We start from the raw sequence: 23,220 nt of genomic DNA, 5'->3' as shown, positions 1-23,220 counted from the left end.
AACCCAAACCAAAAGGCCTTTCTTTAAAAAAGGAAATGTTTGAGCTTATGGCAGTTCTGTAATCGGCATTTATTTCCTTAAAAATGATGATAGGAGGATCCACAGTAGCACACTCAGAGCTGTGCTCCATGCTTACAGATACACGAGGACTCTAGGACAAGAAATACATGGTGATTTGATGACCACCCACGTTCATCTTTGCAAAAATACAATTTCCTTACCCTGAAATGCGCAGCACTACTTTATTAACTCAATCTTATCCAACAAAGAGTATATCCATCATAATTAAGAAAACCCAAAAGTCTCTCAGTACAAAATAAAGAATTAATAGCAGCTACCAAAGATAGTGGGGGAAGGTAAGGGTGTGAGAGTCTAGTAGTAAAAGAAATTACTGTCCTCTACCTTCATTTTAAGTTTTAAGGAAATTTACACCTCAATACCTCAATTAAAGCTTTATGTGTATTTGTAGGTGTGTATATAATTCATCACAAAATGTTAGAAATATGGTTAAGCTAGAAATATTCCAAGTACAATAAGTATTTGGATTTTAGATTCCTCCTTTAGATTCTACTGCTAATGCAGGTCTAATGGAGACAAAGGAATACATATCAATGTAACAACCTCCTAAGGTAAAATATAAAGATATCACTCTACAGCTGGCGCCGCGGCTCACTAGGCTATTCCTCCACCTGCGGCACCGGTACCCCGGGTTCTAGTCCCAGTTGGGGCACTGGATTCTGTCCCAGTTGCTCCTCTTCCAGTCCAGCTCTCTGCTGTGGCCCAGGAAGGCACTGGAGGATGGCCCAAGTGCTTGGACCCTACACCCACATGGGAGACCAGGTGGAAGCACCTGGCTCCTGGCTTCAGATTGGCACAGTACACTGGCCGAGGCAGCCATTTGGGGGGTGAACCAATGGAAGGAAGACTTTTCTCTCTGTCTCTCTCTCTCTCTCTCTCTAACTCTGCCTGTCCAAAAAAAAAAAAAAATCACTCTACAAAATTTTCTCTGATAATTGGGAAAATAGTCAATCATAGAGTCTTTTCCCTCTGATTCACCTTAACTATAATAAAAGGTAACATTATTCATAATCATCATTTGTGGAATACTCATAAATAACTAGAGTAATCTAAATAATAGCTTCTGTATATACATATGCATGCATACATACATACAATAACTTCTATGTATATAAAATATATCTACTGCCCCAAGAACAAACTCTGTTCTTTACACTGCCATTCAAATATGCTCTTAAAAGGCTCCCAAGAGGCTTATATCCTTTCATTGGAAAAAGATTGAAGAGATCCCCAGAGGGATTCTCAAAACAGAGAAAAAGAGCAATAAAAGTTGGAAAGATTTCTGAAGCCCAGGGAAAAGTCAGTCAGTGTCATAAAGTCAGTGATCTGACAAGACTAAAATTTTTATTTCTCTCTATTGAGTCCCAATGCTAAATTATTTTTATATTGCATTTCTTGAGCTACATGGAAAGTCTCCTGTAAATGCTAAAATAAAATTAAGTAAAACTGCAGAATACCATATAGAGTCTCCAAACTGAATCTTCCACCTGTAAATTTAAGGTTAGTTTTTCTAGTGTAACATAAAAATAATCCTAAATTCCTAGAAATATTTTTAAAACATTGTCAAATTTAATTCCACAGAATTATGCACTCTTTATAACATCCCCTTGTAACTATTACAGATTGAAAACCCAAAGACTTAGAAGGTTTCACAATTGGTGGCACTTTTTCAATCTCAATTAAGTGAAACTCAATTGATCAGTGAAGATCAGGTGTCAGGATATAAACATAAATGGCATATTTGTGTTTCTTTCCTGAAACCCTTTTAAATAATTGTGTTTTGAGAAAACCCAGCATATAAGAACCAACCACTAAAGACAGAAGGGCTGGAGAAACACAAGAAAGGGATTGACAAATCAGGTAAAATACAAGTGTAGTCTTTTGGGAGGATTTACATACAGAAGTAGCTGGCAGACAATGGATCCTGCATCCCAGTTGATATTATGATACTTGTATGTTAGGCTAGACAAAGGCAGCCTGTGCCTAACCTAAGTGCAACTATACTTTTTCAAGAAACATTTACTTTCTAGGAATTGGACATGGACTTTCCAGGGTCCAACCCAGCAAGAGCTGCCCAGCAGATAATCTGAGCATGTTTATTTACCCTAATACAGGGCTTGGAGAAGCTATCAGGGATACCTAAAGGGAGAGATGGCAGTTATGTCCAAAATGGCTGCCATCTGGTCAGGCTCATTTCCTGCAAATGATAAACAATATTTTTAGGAAAAAAGATACTCAAAGACAATAAAAGTGATAAAAAATAGCACTGAAGATGTCACATTGTTGTTAGACATATCCATACTAATAGAAAACTCTAGCCCATGAAGTTATGTGAACACATTCTCGGCAGAATGAAGGCAGCTAGTAGAGCAGTTGCTGACACAGAAGAGGGAAGAAGTATTTAAAGAGCTGAAGGTGATTGTCCCTTGGGACGAAGCTGGAGAGTATACTGGGAAAGACTCCCGCTTATTTTAAAAAGCCTTTTAGCATCATTGACTTCAGAAGTATTTACTACTTCATGAATATAAAAGGTTAAATTGTAAATTAAAATTAAAGGGACAATTTGTAGGAAAGATAATATCACACTTCTTGGAATGTGAAGGATTAGAAAATTTAATTTTTCCATTGACTTTTTTTAATTTATTAATTTTTCCCCAGAAACCTTTTTTTTTAAGGAATACAAATTTCATGCTCTTTATGAATACAACTTTAGGAATATGTTATCTTTCCCACCGTACCCACCCTCCCACCCACACTCTCAACATTCTTCCTTCTCCTGACCCTATTCACGTTCTTATTTTTTATTAAGATCTATTTTCAATTAACTTTATACATATATGATTAACTCTATACTAAGTAAGGAGTTGAACAAATTGAAGAAAAAATCTTTCTCAACAGTCAAGACAAGGGTTGTTCAAAAACATTGCATCTTTTTTAAAAAAAAAAAGATTTATTTATTTATTTATTCAAAAGGTAGATTTACAGAGAGACAGAGAGAGAAAGGGAGATAGGACTTCCATCCACTGGTTTACTCCCCAATGGCCAGAGTTGGGCTGATCCGAATTCAAGAGCCAGGAGATTCTTCCGGGTCTCCCACACAGGTGCAGGGGCCCAAGGACTTAGTCCATCTTCTGCTTTCCAAGTTCATGCAGGTAGCTGGGTCAGAAATGGAGCAGCCAGGGCCAGTGCTATGGCACAGTGGGTTAAAACTCCAACCTGCAGCGCCAGCATCCCATATGGGTGCCGGTTCAAGTCCTAGTTGTTCCACTTCCAATCCAGCTCTCTGCTATGGCCTGGAAAGGCAGTAGAAGATGGCCCAAGTCCTTAGACCCCTGCACCTGCATGAAAGACCCAGAAGAAGCTCCTGGCTCCTGGCTCCTGGCTCCAGATTGGCGCAGCTCCAGCCATTGCGGACAATTGGCGGGTGAACCAGCGGATGGAAGACCTCTCTCTCTGTCTCTGTCTCTACCTCTCTCTGTAACTCTGTCTTTCAAATAAATATAATAAATCTTAAAAAGAAAGAAAGAAAGAAATGGAGCAGCCAGGATGCGAACTGGTGCCTATATAGGATGCCGGCACTACAGGTGGCAGATTTACTTGCTATGCCACAGTGCCAGACCCAGTCATTGCATCTTGAAGTGTTAATTTCACTTCTACAGATTACTTTGTAGGTGCTCTATTAGTTATCACAGATCAGGGAGAACATATGGTATTTGACTTTTGGGGACTTGCTTATTTCACTAAGCATGATGTTTTCAGTTTCATCCATTTAGTTGCAAATGACAGGATTTCTTTTTTTTTTTTTACTACTGTGTAGTATTCCATAGTGTAAATACCCCATAATTTATTTACCAGTCTTTAGTTGATGGACATTTGGGTTCATTCCATATCTTAGCTATTGTGAATTGAGCTGCAATAAACATGGGAGTACAGATAATCTCTTTCATATACTGATTTCACTCCCATGTGGTGAATTCCCAGGAGTGACATGGCCAGGTCAGATGGTAGGTCTATATTCAAGTTTCTGAGGTAATTCCATACTGTCTTCCACAATGGCTGTACCAGTTGACATTCCCACTAAGAGTGGATTAGGGTATCCACTCTAAGTCACTGTCAATTTATATCTCCTTCACATTTTGATGTTTCAATTTAATCCTCTTGCTTGCACAGTTTTCATTCACCAAATGTCATATTGAGCCCTCTGAGTAGCCACATGTAACCATTAGCAATGTCCAAACAGCCATTCTCCTTCAGGCCTCTATGATACATCATGGAAAGCCCTTATCTCATAGCTGAGTACATAGGTTTGTCCATCCATAAAGATTCAACTCAAGTATTACTACCTGTGAAAAGTCTTCCCAGAGACAGTATACTGTAGTAAAGAAAGTCCAAGTTTTAGACTCAGAAATGCACAGATTGAACATCCATACTGCCATTTACTAGCAAGTGATCTTGGCCAAATTATTAATCTCTTCTAAATTAAATCGCACCATTTATAAAATGTTAATAATGACAAATTAACAGGGTTTAGGGCTAAGAGAATACATGTATTTATAGTTCCCAGGACACAGTATACAACAACTTGAAAATGCAAATTCTATATCACATATACTGTAATTGTCCAGAAATATATTTTTCTTCCATGCTACACTCAAAATTACTAGGAGACACACTTTACTCATCTTCTGTGAGCATAGCAGTTTCTGGCACATGTGAATTACTTGGAGAGTGAAAAACAACACAATTGCTCCATCCTTACCCATGGGATACTAGTTTTGTGGATCTGGAATGCAACTAGGGTACTGGTGGGTTTTATTTTTTTAATTTTTTTTTATAAATCTTCTCTGGTAGTATTAATGTATATGCAGCATTAAGAAACACTGTTTTTAGTTCCAATAATTTATTGAATAAGTGGTGTTTGTCCTACAAGGCATTTCAAGGGCTCCATTAAATGTTTCATTTATATCAAACTTTCAATTTTAACTTTATTAAAAGTTTACAACCTTTGTAAATAAAGGTGGCCATTTAATAAGATATGATGAGACTCTCCTGCACCCCGGAAGAGGAAAAGGAAAACAAACAGGGATTTGTAGGCTGAACAAACTTGGGCGTTGCTGATCATTCTTTTCCTCTCATGTATAAGTACCATTGTCTTTGAAATGAAGGGGGGAAATACCTTCCAATACTGAAGGGAAAGGATACTAAGGACATACTCCTATTGTCTTTTCTAAAACCCTGATTATAGGTTTGAAATGTATAGCACACTTGCTGATTATACATTACCCCCACTATAAAAATATGCTGAATAATGGATATCTATTCTGGTTAACAGAGCAGATAATATTTGTTCTTTTGTCCAGATATTTCCCTAAAATGTAATATAGGGATTGGAAGAAGTATACATATTTTTTCTTCTAGCATTGGGGGAGAATATATATAAACTTCTAACATTGGATAATAACATATATTGAATTTGCATTTCTTTTAAAGATGAGATTTATGTTCTTAGTTTGTAATTAAGTGTGCAATGAATAGAGAAGATTTTCAGCATCTCCAAATGTTTCCCATTAAATAACATTTATTTGCCAAGGGATATTTTTTCCCATGGTTAGTAAACAAAATGGATTTTTAAAAACTCTAAACTCATTAATGGCTTTCTATTTTCTTTCTTTTCTTTCATTTTTGCCTTTGATGTTCTTGAAGCAAGTGACTAATGTGCCACAATGTCACCATGACTTAAAAGCATCTGATATTATAATCCAAGAATGAATGCTTAATCCCTTCTAGACTCTGTACCTTATCTCTGAGCAGCTGCCACTGAATGATTAGTAGTGTGTGAGCACTAGAGTGTGATGAAAGTTAGAAATGTTTCAGAATGGACAGTTTATCAAATCTGGATGCTAAATTATAGTATTTGAAATACTCAGTTTTTATACCCATTGTGAATAACTTTTGCAACAATTTAGTTCATTTCCATTTTCTATTTTTAAAAATGTGGTTATTCCTAACATTCAGATCACAGGTAGTAATTTTTTAGACATCAGTTTCCAGGGCTGCATGGGACTAGTTGGAATATTTGAATTCCAGATTCCTTTAAATTTTTCCAACTCTATATTTTTCAGAAAAAGGAAAAACCTAAATAAGACAAAATTTGTGTAAATTATCAACTAATACTTTTTTTCTATTCTAAACTGTTGGTAAATTTTGCTTTCCTATGCAATTCCCATAGGCTATTTTTATAGATAATGGCTACATTTATTTCACTTTTTAATTGCTATTATGGAAAGTAACCCTTTACAAAAAAACCAGAAACCACTGGGACCACCAAACCATTTGAGAGATACACAAGATCACAGTTAATTTTATAATAACAGCAAACTGCTTTTTTTTCTCATTTGCTCTTGTTGTCTGGTAGCCATGGAGTCTGACTCTAGCATTTACTGAAGATATAGTTGAAGCCATGCAAAGCACAGTGAAATTCACTACTTCAGAGTTTTCTTTAGATAACAACCTTAAATGTAAAACAATACAATATATTTAAAAACCCCAACCTGGCTAAAATCAACTGATTTCTCTGATACAGCTCTCCACTCACCCACAAAGAGCTGATAAGACTGAAGAAAGACACACAAGTATGATGAGAAGTGTCACTTGAAATGTCTGAGTATTAATTTGAAATGGATTCATAGGGAATCTTGGCAATCATAATCTATTTCTTTAGATAATAAGTATAAACTCTCTCCTGTGTCCTCAAATATGCAACATCTCTTCAATCCTGAATCTCAACTGATGATTTAATTTCCTGTTTTGCAACAACTGTTATCTGCACGTCCCATCTTTTTTTCTTACTACATGTTCATGGATAAACAGTCTACTATGAAGGCCAACACTTCCTCTGAAGCCCGTCCTCTTTCACCTACTCAAAGACAGGCTCCAAAAAGTCCCCTTTAATCAATTGCACTCCTACAAGCACAAAAATATGCTATTTCTCCATCTTAAATTTTCTCTTCCTTTAAATCCACGTCCAGGCATACACCTTTCTTCTCTCTCTGCTATAACTTCCTCCAAGGCTGTTAGACTACTTCCAATTCTTTCCTCCCATTTTCTCTTAACCTCACTCTATTCATGCTTTCCCAAACTATCTTTGGCAAAGTTTCCTATGACCTCCACTTTGCTAACACTAATGGCTAATTCTCAGCATTCCTCCATCTTTCAGATATATTTGACTCTACTGATCACTTATCCCTCCCTGAAGCACCTTCAACATTTGGTTTCCAAGACACCTGACTTTTCCAGAATTGCTTTTACATCATTTTGCATTTCTCACTCCTGTTTGCTAATGGTCCTCATTTCTCCAACCTCCTAAAAGTGAAAGACTGAACTCAGGTGTTAAGTCACTTCTCTCCTTTATATCACACTCATTTGCTTATTTAGTCTATATTTTAAACACCATTTGTACCTTAAGACTCAGATTTCTAACTCATGACCTGACTACTACTGTGAACTACACACTATACCCTGAAGGACACTCAGGTCCAAAAGGCTCCTCAAACGTTCCACTCTGATGTCTCACGGACATAGAAGTTGTCTTCAAATAGTTCAAGGAAAATGCATATTGTAAAAAAACACATGGATTTCAAAAAATGGCTCCAGTCATAAAGCAATGTTGAAGAACAGGAAATGTTGAATAACTGGTTTTGATCAAAATATACTGTGTATATGGATTGAAAGGTCACACAGTATCCCATAAATATGTACAAGTATTGTTAACAAAATATAATGTTAGATTTTCACAAACTCTTGAAGCCCCCTCATATTAAACTTACCCATAACTCTATCATCCTCCAAATCTCCCCATCTGCTTTCCCTACTGTCTTCCATATTACCATTTATGATGACTCCAACTTGTTCACTGCTGGAGTCAAAATCTTTGAATCACCCTGAATTACTTTATTTTCCCCCCAACATAATACTTAGTATGTCAAGAAATCACATCAGAATATCTTTTGATCAATTTTAAATATAATGCCAACTGAAACTTAGAAACAGTTTTGAGTAAGGCAGGGTTTTTTTTTACACCTTTGCATCACTTACTACAAATAACAAGAACTTAGATATTAGCTTTTTAGTATACATTGGTAAAGATGTCACACAAGCAGACCAGAGGGTTTCTAGAAGGCCATGCCAAGATGGCCACTAGCAAGCGAGTGTCAGTTACTCAGGAATGGCTTCAGAAACCACCTGGCAACAGAGCCTGCCTGGAAACAGGCTGTTATTGGTTAGGGCATAAACCACCCCTTGATTGGATTGGCGGCCTCAGCTATATAAGCTGCTGTTCCATCTGAAATAAACGAGTCTGCCGGCTGCTAGCCTCTAGCCCGCTTTCTTTCACCTGACTCCTGGGGTCTGTGTGGTGACTCTGTACCTCTTGTCCCCATCGTGCTCCTCCTCTCAGAACGAATCCACAGCAACACATATGGACATGACTCTGTTTCATGGTTACCTAGGTTTTTATATCTTTTATATAAGAAAGGATAAACTCTGTTATCATATGAGTCAGAGGAGCCCAAAAATGATTTGACATCTAAAAGACAAATATGAATGATACAACTTTCCTACGTAAGTTTAATTGTTTAGTATCAGTTGTTTTGGTGACTAATTTTGTCCTGTTATGCAAAAAAAAAAAAAAAAAAAAAAAATCATACTGAATGTTTCCCAGGCTGCTTGTGTGTTTTCTGAGGCTCTAGGACAAATGAGCACATAGGGAGAAAAACAAAGAGTGAAACCTCCCTGCCATGTTTGAGGGCAGTAACAAATAATCTCTATCAGAACTTGAAAACAGAGTTAGTTTCTCTGTATATAGTTAACCATTCTTCAAATCCATAATTAGTTGTAGATGGATTTTTGGCATTTCATCCCAAGGTCCCAGTTTAGAAAACAATGATTCATATGCATAATGGGTAACTAGACACAATAATTCATTTAAAAACAAATAAGTTTAGTCTCTACTTTCTAGTATGCAGTATATGTCATACTAGACTAAAACAAAGGCACTATATACCTCCTAAAGTGGGTATTAAATGACATCAAAGTAATAAAATGTATTCCTGTATGTTTAATGTTTCAGAAATCCTTATGTGAAGTTTACCTCTAAAAAGTGTCAGTTTTGGAATTTATACATGACTCCAATACTCATCATGCATCTTCATCATTTAAATGAAAATCCCATGGAAACAATTCACTGGGATGGGTTTTGTGTTTCCTTCCAGGAATTACCAGAAGAAAAATACTTTATTAGCATAGAGTCCACAAGCATTTGATGGCCTAGATAAAAAGCAAAACCATTTTCAAAAAGCAGCTGATAAATGGATAGACTCATTAAAGTAAATTCAGAGGCTCTTAGCTAAGTGGTAAAACATTTCAAAGGATCAAATCTCATAAACTAATAAGAAAGAAAAATGCTGTATCTACTGTACAATGCTAAACCTCTTAGCCCAACACTTGACAAAATAATTACCTCATTAAAGGAAGAGTATAAATGCAATTTAGAAATCTTCATGGACTAGGGATTTTCCAAGGAAAATAAAGAGACATATCTATTTTCTTGATAAGAAAATACAAGCTAAATTTTAATTAAGTGTTTTTAAGGGGAAAGGGTGTTGAAAAGGGACTATTTTCATTTTTTTGAAATAAAAGCACATATGTGGAATTAGAAAATACAGTAAAATTTGTTTGACTTGTTCATTATTGTATTTCTTACAGTAGCAGAGATCCAGGCTTTGCTTCCCCAATGGAATATAACATAGATTATCATAAGATAGAATATAGAATACATGTATCATTAGAATGGAATGAAAAACCCTCTAGGCAAGAGATTTTCACTCCCTGTTACACATTGGAATCAAATAGGAAACTTTAAGTATTTCTGATGATTGCCTCTCATTCCTAAGATTGATTTTTATATGATATATGGACAATATCCAGGTATTAGTACTTTTTAAAGATTCTTTTCAGGATACTATGGCATTTAATCAGGGGTAATAAATCACTATTTTAAGTGGCAAAATAAAGTACTGGAGTATTTTTAAATTGAAAGGGGCCACATCAATAATTGAACCTGAACTAAAGAGCAAACACTACTTTCATGGGCAAAATACTAGGTATGGTTGCTCTACCACATATCCATACATTTTCTACTAACAGGTATTTCATATGCTTTTTTTTTCCTGAAAAATGAGCAAATCCTTTTCTTATAAAATACATTGCATCTTTTGACAACTAGAATATATTCTCAGTTTCACCCAGTATTTCCTGAGTTTACACATGAGTTTAATCCTTCTTCCACAGCCTGTTTAGATATTTGAGGATATACACCATGTTCACTAACACGAATATGGAATATTTTTTCCATTTGTGTGTGTGTTCTTCTATTTCTTTCATTTATGTGTTTGCAATTTTCATTGTAGAACTTATATATCATTGGTTAAATTTATCCCAAGATATTAAATTTGTGTTGCCATTGTAGATGGGATTCTTCTTATAAGTTCTTTCTCAGTAAAATCATTTTTGGTATATAAGAATACTCTTGATTATTATGTATTTATTTTGGATCCTGCAACTTTGCTGAATTCTCTTATCAGTTCTAATAGTCTCTTGGTGGAGTCCTTGGTTACCCTATAAAGAATAATGCCATCAGCAAATAGAAATAATTTGAATTAGTCTATTCTTATTTCTATGTCCCTTGATTTGCTTTTCTTGCCTAATGGCTATAAGCTAAAACTTTTAGATCTGTATTGAATAAAAGTGGTATACATCCATGTCTGGTTCCAGATCTTTCCCCAATCAATATGATGTTGGGTGTGGACTTGTCATATATTACTTTTATTGAGGTGTATTCTTCCTATGCCCAACATTTTAAGGATTTTGTCATGAATATGTTGTATTTTATGAAATGCTTTCTCTGCATCTCTTGAGATAATCATATGGTTTCTATTCTTCATTTTGTTGATGTTATATATCACATTTATTTATTTGCATATGTTGAACCATCCATGCATGCCTGGGATAAATCCCACTTGGTCACAGAGGATTATATTTTTGATGTGTTGTTACATTTGATTTGCTAGTATTTTGTTGAGGATTTTTACATCTACATTCATCAGGAATATTGATCAACAGTTCTCTTTGTATGTGTGTGGTATTCTTATCTGGTTTTAGAATTAAGGTAATGCTGGCCTTATATAATGAGTTTGAAATTATTCCATTCCCTTTGAATTGTTTTTGAAAAATTAATTTAGTTATTAAAAGTTTGGTAGAATTGAGCAGGACTTTTCCTTATTGGGAGACTTTATTAGTAATTCAATCCCAACCTTAGTTTCTGGTTTTTTTTTGAGTTTTCTATGTCTTTGTGCTTCAATGTTGGTGTATCTCATTAGTTTTGATATGATGTGTTTTGATTTTCATTAGTTTCAAGGAATTTATTTTCTCTCTGGAATTTGATTTCTTCTATGACATACTGTACTTTCAAGAGCATATTGTTCCCTGTCTATATTTGTATGATTTCTAGAGGTTTTTTGTTCCATTCCATTGTGATCAGAAAAGATATCTAATTGATTAGTTACGTAAGGTGAACAAATTTCATGTATTTCATATATACAGATTTAGGAACATAGTGATAATCTCTTTTCATTTAATCTTGGTAGTCATGTCTCCTACTCGATATTGATTTTAGAAATGTAGAGTCTTTTTTTCTTGTTAGGTTTTGCTGAAGATTTTTCAATTTTGTTGATCAACTTCTGGTTTTACTGACTTTCCTCTGTTTTACCTTTTTTCAATATACTAATTACCATTTTAACCTTTAGTATTTTCCTTTCTTCTATGTGCTATAGGTTTAGTTTGTTCTTTTCTCAGTGTCTTAAGTTGGATGTTTTTATTAATTTTTTAATGTTAACATTAATAGCTAAAAATTTTGCATCTAAGAACCACTTTGGAGACATTCCATATGTTTTGATGTGTTTTTAGTTTCATTAATCTTAAAATATTTTCTAGTTTCACTTGTGATTTCTTATTTAGCCTACTGCTTATTTAAGAGTGGTTTGTTCAATTCCAGGTATTTGTTAATTTCCCAAATGTCTTTAATTACTGATTCCTAATTCGTTTAATTGTGGAAGATAACACTTTGATATCATCTCTGTCCTTTCAAATTGATGTTTCTTTTATTATCTAGGAAATGGATAATTCTGGAGGATTTTCTTGTGAGCTTAAGAGGAATGTGTAGTCTTCCTTGTTGGGTATAGCATCTATAGATTTGGTAGGTCTTACTGTTTTATAGCATTTTTTTTTTTTTGACAGGCAGAGTGGACAGTGAGAGAGAGAGACAGAGAGAAAGGTCTTCCTTTTGCCGTTGGTTCACCCTCCAATGGCCACCGCGGCCGGCGCGCTGCGGCCGGTGCACCGCACTGATCCGATGGCAGGAGCCAGGAGCCAGGTGCTTTTCCTGGTCTCCCATGGGGTGCAGGGCCCAAGCACCTGGGCCATCCTCCACTGCACTCCCTGGCCACAGCAGAGGGCTGGCCTGGAAGAGGGGCAACCGGGACAGAATCCGGCACCCCGACCGGGACTAGAACCCGGTGTGCCGGCGCCGCTAGGCAGAGGATTAGCCTAGTGAGCCACGGCGCCGGCCTGTTTTATAGCATTTTAAAAATTTTGCATTTTCATGTTTTCTGCCTTGATATGTCATTTAAAGTAAAATCATTGATTTTTCCAAGTATTGTTATTGATTTATCTATTTCTATTTTCTATTTTACGAGTTTTTGCTTGGGGTATTTGGGAATGTGTTATCTGAGTATATTTTCTTACATTGCTGTATCATTCTGGTAGTTTGAATTTTGTAGTAGGATGTTGAAAATGATACATCTCTAGTAACATTTCTTGTTCTGAAGTCCCTTGTGTTCTAGCCACATAGCCAACACAGCTTTGTCATTTACACATGTACACCTCTTTTTACTTTCAATTTATTTGTATGTTTGAACCTAAAGTAACCACTTGAGGACAGTGTATAGTAGGAGCTTTTCTAAATCCAATCTAACAATAGATTGTTAGAATGAGCTGTTTTGGAATGAACAGTTTCACCCATACAGATTTATTGTTATTTATATATTTGGATTGAAGTATGCTATTTTATCTTTAGTTTGTTGTATGTACAGATCATTTTGGGTCATCTTTCATCAAACATTACTGCTTTCTTTTGCATTAATTGAATATTTCCTAGTCCAATATTTTAATTTAATTATTTATAGCATTTTTAAATTATTTTGTTACAGGATGGTATAGGATTTAAAATATACACTGGAACTTAGACTGTTTGAAAATCGCATTAACCTACTTTCAATGGCATACAGAAATACTGATCCTATATAATTCTATTCTTTTTTTATGTTTTGTACACTTAGTGTTTTTATTATTTTTAGATTTTATTATTTTATAGATAAAATATCTATATATGTAACAAACCAAACAATATATTGTTGTATTTTTTGTTGCTACATTTTTATTTATTAATATATAAAGAATAGATTCCATGAATTTCATAGATACCAAGAAAATATAGATCTCAATTTCAGTATGCAATTTCATACATTCCAAGAATACAATTATACATCCTTCTCTCCCTCTCTCCTTCATTTTTGTCCTTTTTTTACTTTTAATCTTTGTAGCAATACACTTTTAATTTAATTTACAATTACAGGCTCAATACCCCATAAAACAAGGGACTCTACAAATAAAAAGCAGATAGATCACTGTTGTACAGGTACAGAAAACAGTCAAATCATAAGATGTTAGTTTAGCATGATGTACTTAAAGTTTTTTTAATACTACTAATCAGAGAAAACATGATTTTTGAGGAATAGTGTTTTTTTCTTAATACTATTTATTTAATTTTTTACTTAGTGTAGGGTTAATCTTATGAGTATAAAATAAATGGAAAATAGATCTTTGTAAAAATTAAGAGCAGGAATAAGAGAGGGAGGAGGAAGAAGGGTGGGAGTATGGGCAGGAGGCAGGGTAGGGTTTGAAATATCACTATGTTCCTAATCTGTACATAGGAAATACATGCTTTTGTGTATCTTAAATAAAAAGTAAAAAAAAAAAAATTCAAAAACAAAGATGGAATTTCAGACTTTTTATGACTGAGAAGTATTCCATCATATATATGTACCACATTTTCTTTATCCAGTCATCAGTTGATGGACATCTGGATTAATTTCATATATTAGCTATTGTGAATTGAGCTGCTATAAATGTAGGGTAACAAATAATTCTTACATATGCTGATTTCATTGTCTTTGGGTATTTTCCCAGGAATGGGCTACCTGAGTCTTATGGTATGTCTATTTTCAGATTTCTGAGGAAACTGAAGACTGTTTTTCCCATAGTTGTGCTAGTTTACATTTCCACCAACACTGTATTCAGGTACCATTTTTTCCACATCCCCACCAGCAGTTGCTATTGTTTTGATTTTTGGATGACAGCCCTTCTAACTGGGATGAGGTAAAATCTCATTGTGGTTTTTATTTGCATTTCCTTGATGGCTAGTGATCCTGAATATTTTTGCATGTGTGTGTTGGCCATTTGTATTTCATCCTTTCTATAATACCTGTTCATATCTTTAGCACATTTCTTAACTGGACTCTTTTTGTTGTTGTTGAGTCTTGTTGTCCTCCCAGATATTAATCCATTATGAGTCACATAGTTTGAAACTGTTTTCTCTCATTTTGTTGGTTGTCTTTGTACTTTGTTGAGTGTTTCCTAGGCTGTGCAGAACATTCTTACCTTGATATAACTTCATTTGTCGATTTTGTTTCATTGCCTGTGCTTCTGGAGCCTTATCCTAGCTTATTCCTAGGCTAATGTCTTGCATGTTTCTATCATGTTTTCCTCTAGCATTTTGAGGGTTTCAGGTCTTAGGCTTAGATCTTTTTTGTGTAGGATGTAAGGAAGGAATCTTGCATCATATTTCTGCAAGTAGAGATCAAGTTTTCCCACAACATTCATTGAAGATACTGTCCTTTCTCCAGGGAGCTATACTAGCTTCTTTGTCAAAGACTAGTTAGTTTTAGATTCATGGATTAGTCTCTGGAGCTTCTATTCCATTCCCTTCATCAACATGTCTATTTTTGTGCCAGTATAAACTTGTTTTGATTATAGCTACCTTGTAGTATGTCTTGGAATCTGGTGTTGTAATGCTTTTGCTTTGTTTTTATTGCTAAAATAATATTTTACCTCCTTCCTCAATGCCCTGCATGCATATAGGCCCTGCCTGCCCAGGTCTCCATTCAGGCAGAGGGGCTGGGGTGAGTCACTTCTGGAAGAGGAGGAGAACAGGTAAAGGAGGAAGAGGAAATGGAAGTAGGTGGGAGGAGGAGCTGCTGGAGGATGATGCTGGGCAAGGTGATGCTGGACAAGGAGTTGAAGCCAAGCTATAGGAAAATCGCTCAGCTTTAATGAAGCTGGAAACATACACCAATGCACATTGCAAGCTCTCCAGATGCTTGGGAAAAATATTCCAGGGAGAAATTCATCCCCTTGGATTAGTTAACTAGTCATAACATAGAAGGTTAGTCTCATAAGCTTTCAGAAATCATTTACCTTGAGTAAAAGTAAAGAAGAATCCAATTTTATGGTAGTAAAACAACCATCCCTTTAACCAGTGACCTTAGAAAAGATAATCACTTATTTGATACCTGCTCTGGTAAAAGGATAGCCAGCTATGATATCAGCAATGAAGATGGAAAAGGTCGAAAAAACAGATCAAAAAATGAATTCCTGATAGGTATGTTAAAAAGGCAACTTTCTGCCAAAAAGAAGCCCAAAGGCAAGGGCACATGTCCATGGGATCTCTGCAGATGAGGAGACCTTCTCCTCCCACACACATATTTAAAGACATGAGAGCTCAGAGGCCCAACAGGTCTGCTTCTGCCTGCAGTAACCACTATAGTCCTGTGCTTTGGCCTCTTTGGCCTACAAACTGAGGAGAAATCCATCAAAAGGGAGGTGAAAGTCAAAGCCCTGGTACACTCTTTCAGCCCAAGTCTAGTACTGAATGGTGTTCAAAAGAATTTTCAGGACCTTGAGTCTGATGCTGTGTGCCAAGCACTGAATAACTCATTGGAGAGTTCGGATACTCTCAAAGGGGACTTGCATCTTCACCTGGATGAACACGAGCCTGTAGTTACTGGACATAGCCTCAGGACTATAGTCAACACTCTGAGCCTTCAGACGAGGGGATATATCCTATGAAATGATCAGGCAGCTGTTGCCTGGACAAATCTCCCACGGAAGTCTCTGCGGTTCCTCCTCAAGTGGGAGAGTTTTCTTTTCCTGAAGAATAGGGTAGACCAGTCTCTAGTGGCTGCCCCTGAGATCTTTGTGGATCAGTCAGTAAATGGCTTGTTGATCACGACCACAGAAGTCATGCTGCAGAGCCCATGTAGAGGTCATGATGATGTCCTTCAAGTCTTAGCATTTGTACCTTTAATGCAGAAAAATCAAATGCAAAGGAACTTCAGTGGACTCATTGGCACAAACACCCATGTGGCTGAAAACATATGCAATCATTTGAATTTTTTTTTAAAGATTTTATTTTAGAGGTAGAGTTATAGATAGTAGGAGGCGGGGGGGGGGGGTCTTCCATCACTGGTTCATTCGCCAAACGGCAGCAACTGCCAGAGCTACACCAATCCAGAGCCAGGAGCCAGGAGCTTCTTCCGAGTCTCCCACATGGGTGCAGGGGCCCAAGCACTTGGGCCATCTTCTACAGCTTTCCCAGTCCATAGCAGAGAGCTGGATTGAAAGTGGAGCAGCTGGGACTAGAACCGTTGCCCACATAGGATGCTGGCACTGCAGGTGAAGGATTAACCTCAATCATTTGAAATTTGGTCCTTACTCTGCTCCTTATGTTGCAAGAGGTTATGACTCGCTACAAAGTAGTGAGCCCATGGTTGTGACAAGCTTTACACAGGAACCAAAAATACAACAATACAACAATGGTACTGAGAACTAATCACACTCTAGGAGGCCAAGTGGAAGCTGGCAAATGTGCCCAATGGTTCGTTTCTTGTTTGGAGACTTTTTATAACTTATCTTTTAAGCTTGAACTTTTGCTCCCAAGGTAAACCACTTCACACTAGAATTGAGCACTCAAATGGTAGGTTTAGCTTTTATGAACAACCTGATGTAGAAAGACACATGTCTACACTTGATCTAGTTGAGCATTCAGAGACTCTCATAATATCTTTGTTACTCAAAGTCTTGGTTGCCTGAATCAGTGACATACATGTCAGACTGATAATTCCAGTGTCAAAGTTCGTGCAGGTACGTTGTTTACAGTACCTGTGTCATTTTGTCTTCCATCAGTAGACCAGAATAGACTTAAGTCAGAAAAGGATTATTTTCAGAAGAAACACCACTGAGAGAATGAGAACCATGCATCTTGCACTTGGGAATAAGAAAAAAGAGACTGAAATACAGTTTACAAATGCATTGATCGCCATCAGAAACTTCTGCAGCCATTAACTCTTTTCATTTTATATGTAAAATGGTAATCAGTTTATTTAGGGGTGGGAAATGCCTCTGCAAGGCATTCTGGGTTTATTTTGGTTCTTTACAAAAGGAGGTGTTGAGGTTGTTGAGTGTAAAATACCTTTCATCGTGTGCAGACTGATCACAACGTGAATTATCAGATTCTCCATAACAACCACCGCAAGTACTTTGCTGCTATCCACTGTGATTTGTATGTATTAAAAGAAATTTCATCTGTATTCAACTGTAAATAAAGTAGAATGAAACTTACAGAATAAAAATTGCTATGTCTTAGTAAGTGATCCATCTTCAAAAGATGAGTTGAATTAACATACTTGTGTGAAGAAACACAGAATTTACATACATTCTGATGGTGATTTTTTTAAATCTCATACTTCAAAAGGATTTATTTGGAATTATGATTTGACATAATCTTGGGTAACAGAATGCAGATCTGCAACATATCATTTATAACATTTTTCTAATTTATTTTAGGGTTGTGCTAATCTTTGTTGGTGAAAGTTTGAATTATTCTAATGTCCTCTTTTTCATCTTGTAATTTGTCTGTTCTAAGAAATGTCCTTACACTAAAAAATTGTAAAGAAACATATCCCTCCACTTTAGAGATTGTTTCCTTTTCTATCATTATACTTGGTTACAAATTCACATCATATATAAAAACCTACAGATCCAGAACCATTATTAATGAAACCCTAATAATCATGAGAAAATAGCAACAACAAAGATTTCTTTAGTTGTTCAGGGTCTCTTGTGATTCTATATGAATTTTTGGCTCATTTTTTCTTATCTGAGAAGAACATCCTTGCTATTTGGATTGAGATCAGAATGAATTTATAAATAGCTACAGGTGGTATTGACATTTTGATATTAATTCTTCCAACCCATGAAAATGGAAGATTTTTTTATTTTTTGTGTCCTCTTATTTTGTAATTTTCATTGTAGAGATTTTTCATGTCCTTGGTTAAATTTACCACAAGATATTTAATTTTTTGTAGCTATTGTGAATGAGACTGATCTTGGGAGGTCTTTCTCAGCCATGTTGTGTTTGTGTATACAAATGCTATCGATTTCTCTGTGTTGACTTAATATCCTGCAACTTTGACACCCTTTTGAGTTTAATAGTCTCTTAGTAGAGTCTTTTGGTTCCCCTATATATATATATATAATCATGTTATCTGTAACCAGGGATAATTTGACTTCCTCCTTTCCAATTTGTAACTTTTTGATGTCTTCTTGCCTCATTGGTTCTGACTAAAACTTCCAGAATGATATTGACAAGTAATGTTGAAAGTGGTCATTCTAGTTTGGTTCTGGATCTTGGTGCAAATGTTCCCAGATTTTCCCTCATTCAATATGCTACTGGCTGTGGGTTTGTCATACATTGCCTTGATTGTGTTGAGATGTATTCCTTAAATACCCAGTTTGCTTAAGAATTTTTTTTAAATCATGTAAAGATGTTATATTTTTTAAATGTTTTATCTGCATCTGAGATAATCAAATGTTATTCTTCAATTTGTTAATGTGATGTATCACATTTATTGATTTTCATATGTTGAACCAACCCTGTATCCTTGGAATAAGTCCCACTTGATCCAGGTGGATATTCTTTTTATGTGTTTTTGGATTTGATCGGCTAATATTTTGTTAAGGATTTTTACACCTGTGTTCACCAGAGATGCTTTTCTATAGTTCTTTTTCTTGTATCTTTTTTCTGGTTTTGGAATGAAGGTCATGCTGGAATCATGGAACTTAATGGAAGAAATTTGGGAAGATTCCTTCCTTTTCAATTGTTTTAAGTAGCTTAAGAAGAATTGAGAAAAGTTATTCTTTAAATGTTTGACAGAATTTATCAGTGAAGTCATCCAATCCTGGGCTTTTATTTATTGGGAGTGTCTTTATTACTGATGTAATATGTGTTTTGATTATTGGTCTATTTAGATTTTCTATGGCCTCATGCCTCAATTTTATTAAATTGCATATGTCCATAAATATATTTCTTCTATAATTTCTAATTTAATTTTATTTCTGTATTATCAGTGTAACATCTCCTTCATCGCTTATTTTATTCTTTGGATGCCTCACTCTTTTCTTTTGGTTAGTTGGGTTAATGGTTTACCATTTTTTTTTTCAAAACATCATTTAATCTTTACATTTTTTAAATTTCAATTTTGTTTATTCTCTAATTTTTGTTATTTCTTTCCTCTTTCTAATTTGGGTTTTGGTTTGTTCTTGTTTTTCTTGGTCCTTGAGATGCATTGTAAGGTCATCTATTTGAGACCTTTCCATTTTCTTGATGTAGGCACTAATTGCTATAAACTTTTCTCTTAACCCTATATCCCATAGGTTCTCATAGCTTCTATTGTCATCTTCACTTGGAGTTCTCCCTCAGACACGTCTGCCAGTGATGTGTGGGCTGCTGCATCCTCCAGTCCTCTTGCCTTGAGAAGATGGCATTTCTCCCACTGGCTGCCGGGTGGGGTAGGGGAGGGAAACAGCATAGTCTCCATTCCTGGAAGTGGGTGGGTGCCCTGCCCCCTGCCAGCTCTCCAAGCCAGACTCACAGTCAGCAGGGACCATGAACTGATCCCTGGACCTCATCACCAGCACTGCATGGGCTGATGGATGCAGCTTCCTCTTACCTTGCTCTCATAAGATGGTGTCTCCCCTCCAGCTGCTGATCACAGGATTTGCTCTGTAACTATTTCTTTACATAATTGTATGTCATTTAGAGAGGCTTGAAGAAAAAAAGAGCATTATAGATTTATGCCTTGTCATATTCTTTTTTCCTTTTACAGTTTTAAAATAAATGCTAGATTCAAAAAAATAATACGGGACTAAATGAGGCCCATGTCTTTATCACAAAATAAGATTTCCTAAGAACCCTAATACTATTAAAGACATTCTTCTCACATTATAAAATAGGCCATATAAAAGAATGTCAAGTCAGTCTGTGAAATATCAAGTGAAATGAGACAGGAATAAATTACAAAATGGAAGAAGGAAACAAGTGTCCTAATTGTAATTCATTGGTCTTCCCTTTGTCCATCAAATCTCATTTCAGTCCCTGAATGAAAGTAAGAAGTCACAACAATTGCCCATTTTCTTTCCCACCATTTCTTCTGTTCTTCATTCCTAAATCGTCAACGTGTGTTTGATTGCCTCTTCAGATTCAACAAATCACAGATAGAACATATTTAAGGGTTAAAGCTTATGTCTTCCTGGAACATGTACAGAAAAAAAGTCTCATTCTCTAAACAGTAATCTAGAACAATTTCTATCACATTTATATTAGGTTTTTTTTTTTTTTTTTTTTTTTTTTTTTTTTTTTTTTTGACAGGCAAAGTGGACAAGGAGACAGAGAGAAAGGTCTTCCTTTTGCCATTGGTTCACCTCCCAGTGGCCGCTGCGGCCGGCACACTGCGGCTGGCACACTGCACTGATCCGAAGCCAGGAGCCAGGTGCTTCTCCTGGTCTCCATTGCGGGTGCAGGGCCCAGGAACTTGGGCCATCCTCCACTGCGCTCCCGGGCCACAGCAGAGAGTTGGACTGGAAGAGGAGCAATCGGGACAGAATCCAGTGCCCCAGCTGGGACTAGATCCTGGTGCGCCAGTGCCACAGGTGGAGGATTAGCCTATTGAAGCCACGGTGACGGCCTATATTATGTATTTTAAGTAATTAGTAGATGAAGTATATTGGAGGATTTATGTATGCTATATAAATATACAACTCCAAAGTATATAAGAGACATGAGCAGCTTTAGATTTTCCTGTCCATGGGAAGAGGATCCTAGAATCTCATGGACTCTGAGGTACAAATGTGTAGACACTGAGCAGGTGCTGTGTCTATTAGCTTGAAAAATTCAGTGCAGCATCCAAGACCCAGATTCATCCTTACTAATAAATGTCTTATTTCCTATGGATCCATATGATTGTGTTTAGGACTGGTCATTAGCTGAGCTCCTGATTTATGTCTATCATTATATAATACAGTGTTTAGGAGATGATGAGGGCATGCTCTGAGGTCTCTAATCCTAGTAAACAAGAATTAAATTACCCAGAGTATATTCTAAGTATACCACAAAGTTGGTGATGAAGATCACTGTGTGCCAATATGGCTAGGAAATCAGGTCTTAAATAATCCTATAAAAGACATTATTTTAAATGTGGCAGCCATATCTTCCCATTGATGTGGTTTTTAGGAAAACCATTTCATCTCTGTTAGCCTCCTCATTTTAGAAAGGAAAATGATAGTATTTACACGAGAAGCTTCCATGGAAGATAAAATTAGATAGAGCACCTGAGATCACAAACATAACGGCTGACTTTAGAGGCCAATGATCAGCAGTCAAGTAAGATGACAAGGATCTGAACAAAAACAACACAGGAGATTTTTGGAGTGCTATGGTTTGAGTGTCACTGGAAGCTTTGTGTGTCGAAAGCTAATCCCTATTGAAAGGTACTGAAATGCCTGAATTCTTGTGGTTGTATAAAAACAAGGAAGGTCGGGATAGACAGACACATCTGTGCCATCTGTATCTTGCCATGTGATGCTTGTACCACCCTGAGACTCTTCTATCAGGAATGCTATCACCAGATGGGACTCTATTCCATGCACCTCCAAAACACACCTTTTCTCTTTATACAGTAGCCTGCTTCCAGTACTTTGTTACAGTAATTTAAACTGGAATAAATTAGGGGAAATAAAAAATGAAGTATTGAACTTTAAGATATAAATACATACTTTCTATTCTCCATTTTTAGATTAAGGTGTATTAAATACTGGTAGTTTTTTTTTAATCAATTCAAATCACTAACATTAATTCCTCAGTTGTATCAGAAATATTTTCTCTGGAAATATTTGCTAAATCTTTGCCAGTTCAGAGTATTTTTTTGGCAAGAAAGGTGGAGACTATTTGGATCATTCTATCTATTTCAAGTCCTAATTTAGAATCCTGTGAAATGTTACATATTCAAAGTGAAATTGAAAGAATGTTGTTACTTATCATCTTATAAGTGATTTTCTGAATTGATTGTCACCTTTTTCTAATTTTGGATTGTGTTTTCTATTTCAAAATGAAATGTTGGCATGCCCACTAGTTTTTCTTTTTCTTCAAATCTGGATGCCCAACTGTCAAATTCTAAAATTTTACTTCCTACATCAGGATGAACATGTTTTTAGATAAACTTTTAATTTTTCTTCTGACTTATTTTGCCAAAGCAACAGAGTCTATGACAGAAGAGAGATGCTTACAACAAACAGAAGGAAGAATGAAATCTTTTCAAACAGACACTTTAAAAATTACCTAACACATGGAAGGATTTGCTGAAACTGAGTTTCCAAGAGCTTACGATTTGTCTAATGCTTTTTTTATGTTTCATATTTGAAATTTTGGTTGTTGTAAGCTGTGTTTAGAGTTATGCTATTAAAGTACAGTCACCAAAAAAGGGCAGATTTTAGTTAAAACTCAAATCTATATCATTTTTGGATAATAAACATTTCCAATAGTGGTGTGTAATTGAAATACTAAAATTCTGGCACCAT

General features: G+C 35.9%; 1 long non-coding RNA gene and 1 pseudogene across 1 annotated transcript in view; both read left to right on the top strand.

The window, feature by feature from the left end:
- LOC149123779 (uncharacterized) overlaps window positions 1-20,568 on the top strand; it is a 107,397-nt gene extending 86,829 nt beyond the window's left edge. Inside the window, exon 3 of the long non-coding RNA XR_016214118.1 lies at window positions 20,023-20,568. This is a non-coding gene — a long non-coding RNA (uncharacterized LOC149123779). The remainder of the gene's footprint in view (window positions 1-20,022) is intronic.
- LOC103349367 (suppressor of cytokine signaling 6-like) lies at window positions 14,442-17,652 on the top strand (annotated as a pseudogene).
- Window positions 20,569-23,220: the final 2,652 nt, after the last annotated feature.

This window comes from Oryctolagus cuniculus, chromosome 10 (genome assembly GCF_051225735.1).
Source record: "Oryctolagus cuniculus isolate XC-2025 breed Fujian yellow rabbit chromosome 10, ASM5122573v1, whole genome shotgun sequence".
NCBI lineage: Eukaryota > Metazoa > Chordata > Mammalia > Lagomorpha > Leporidae > Oryctolagus > Oryctolagus cuniculus.
Note: the sequence above shows the minus strand (reverse complement) of the source record. Positions and strands in the feature narration are given on the sequence as shown.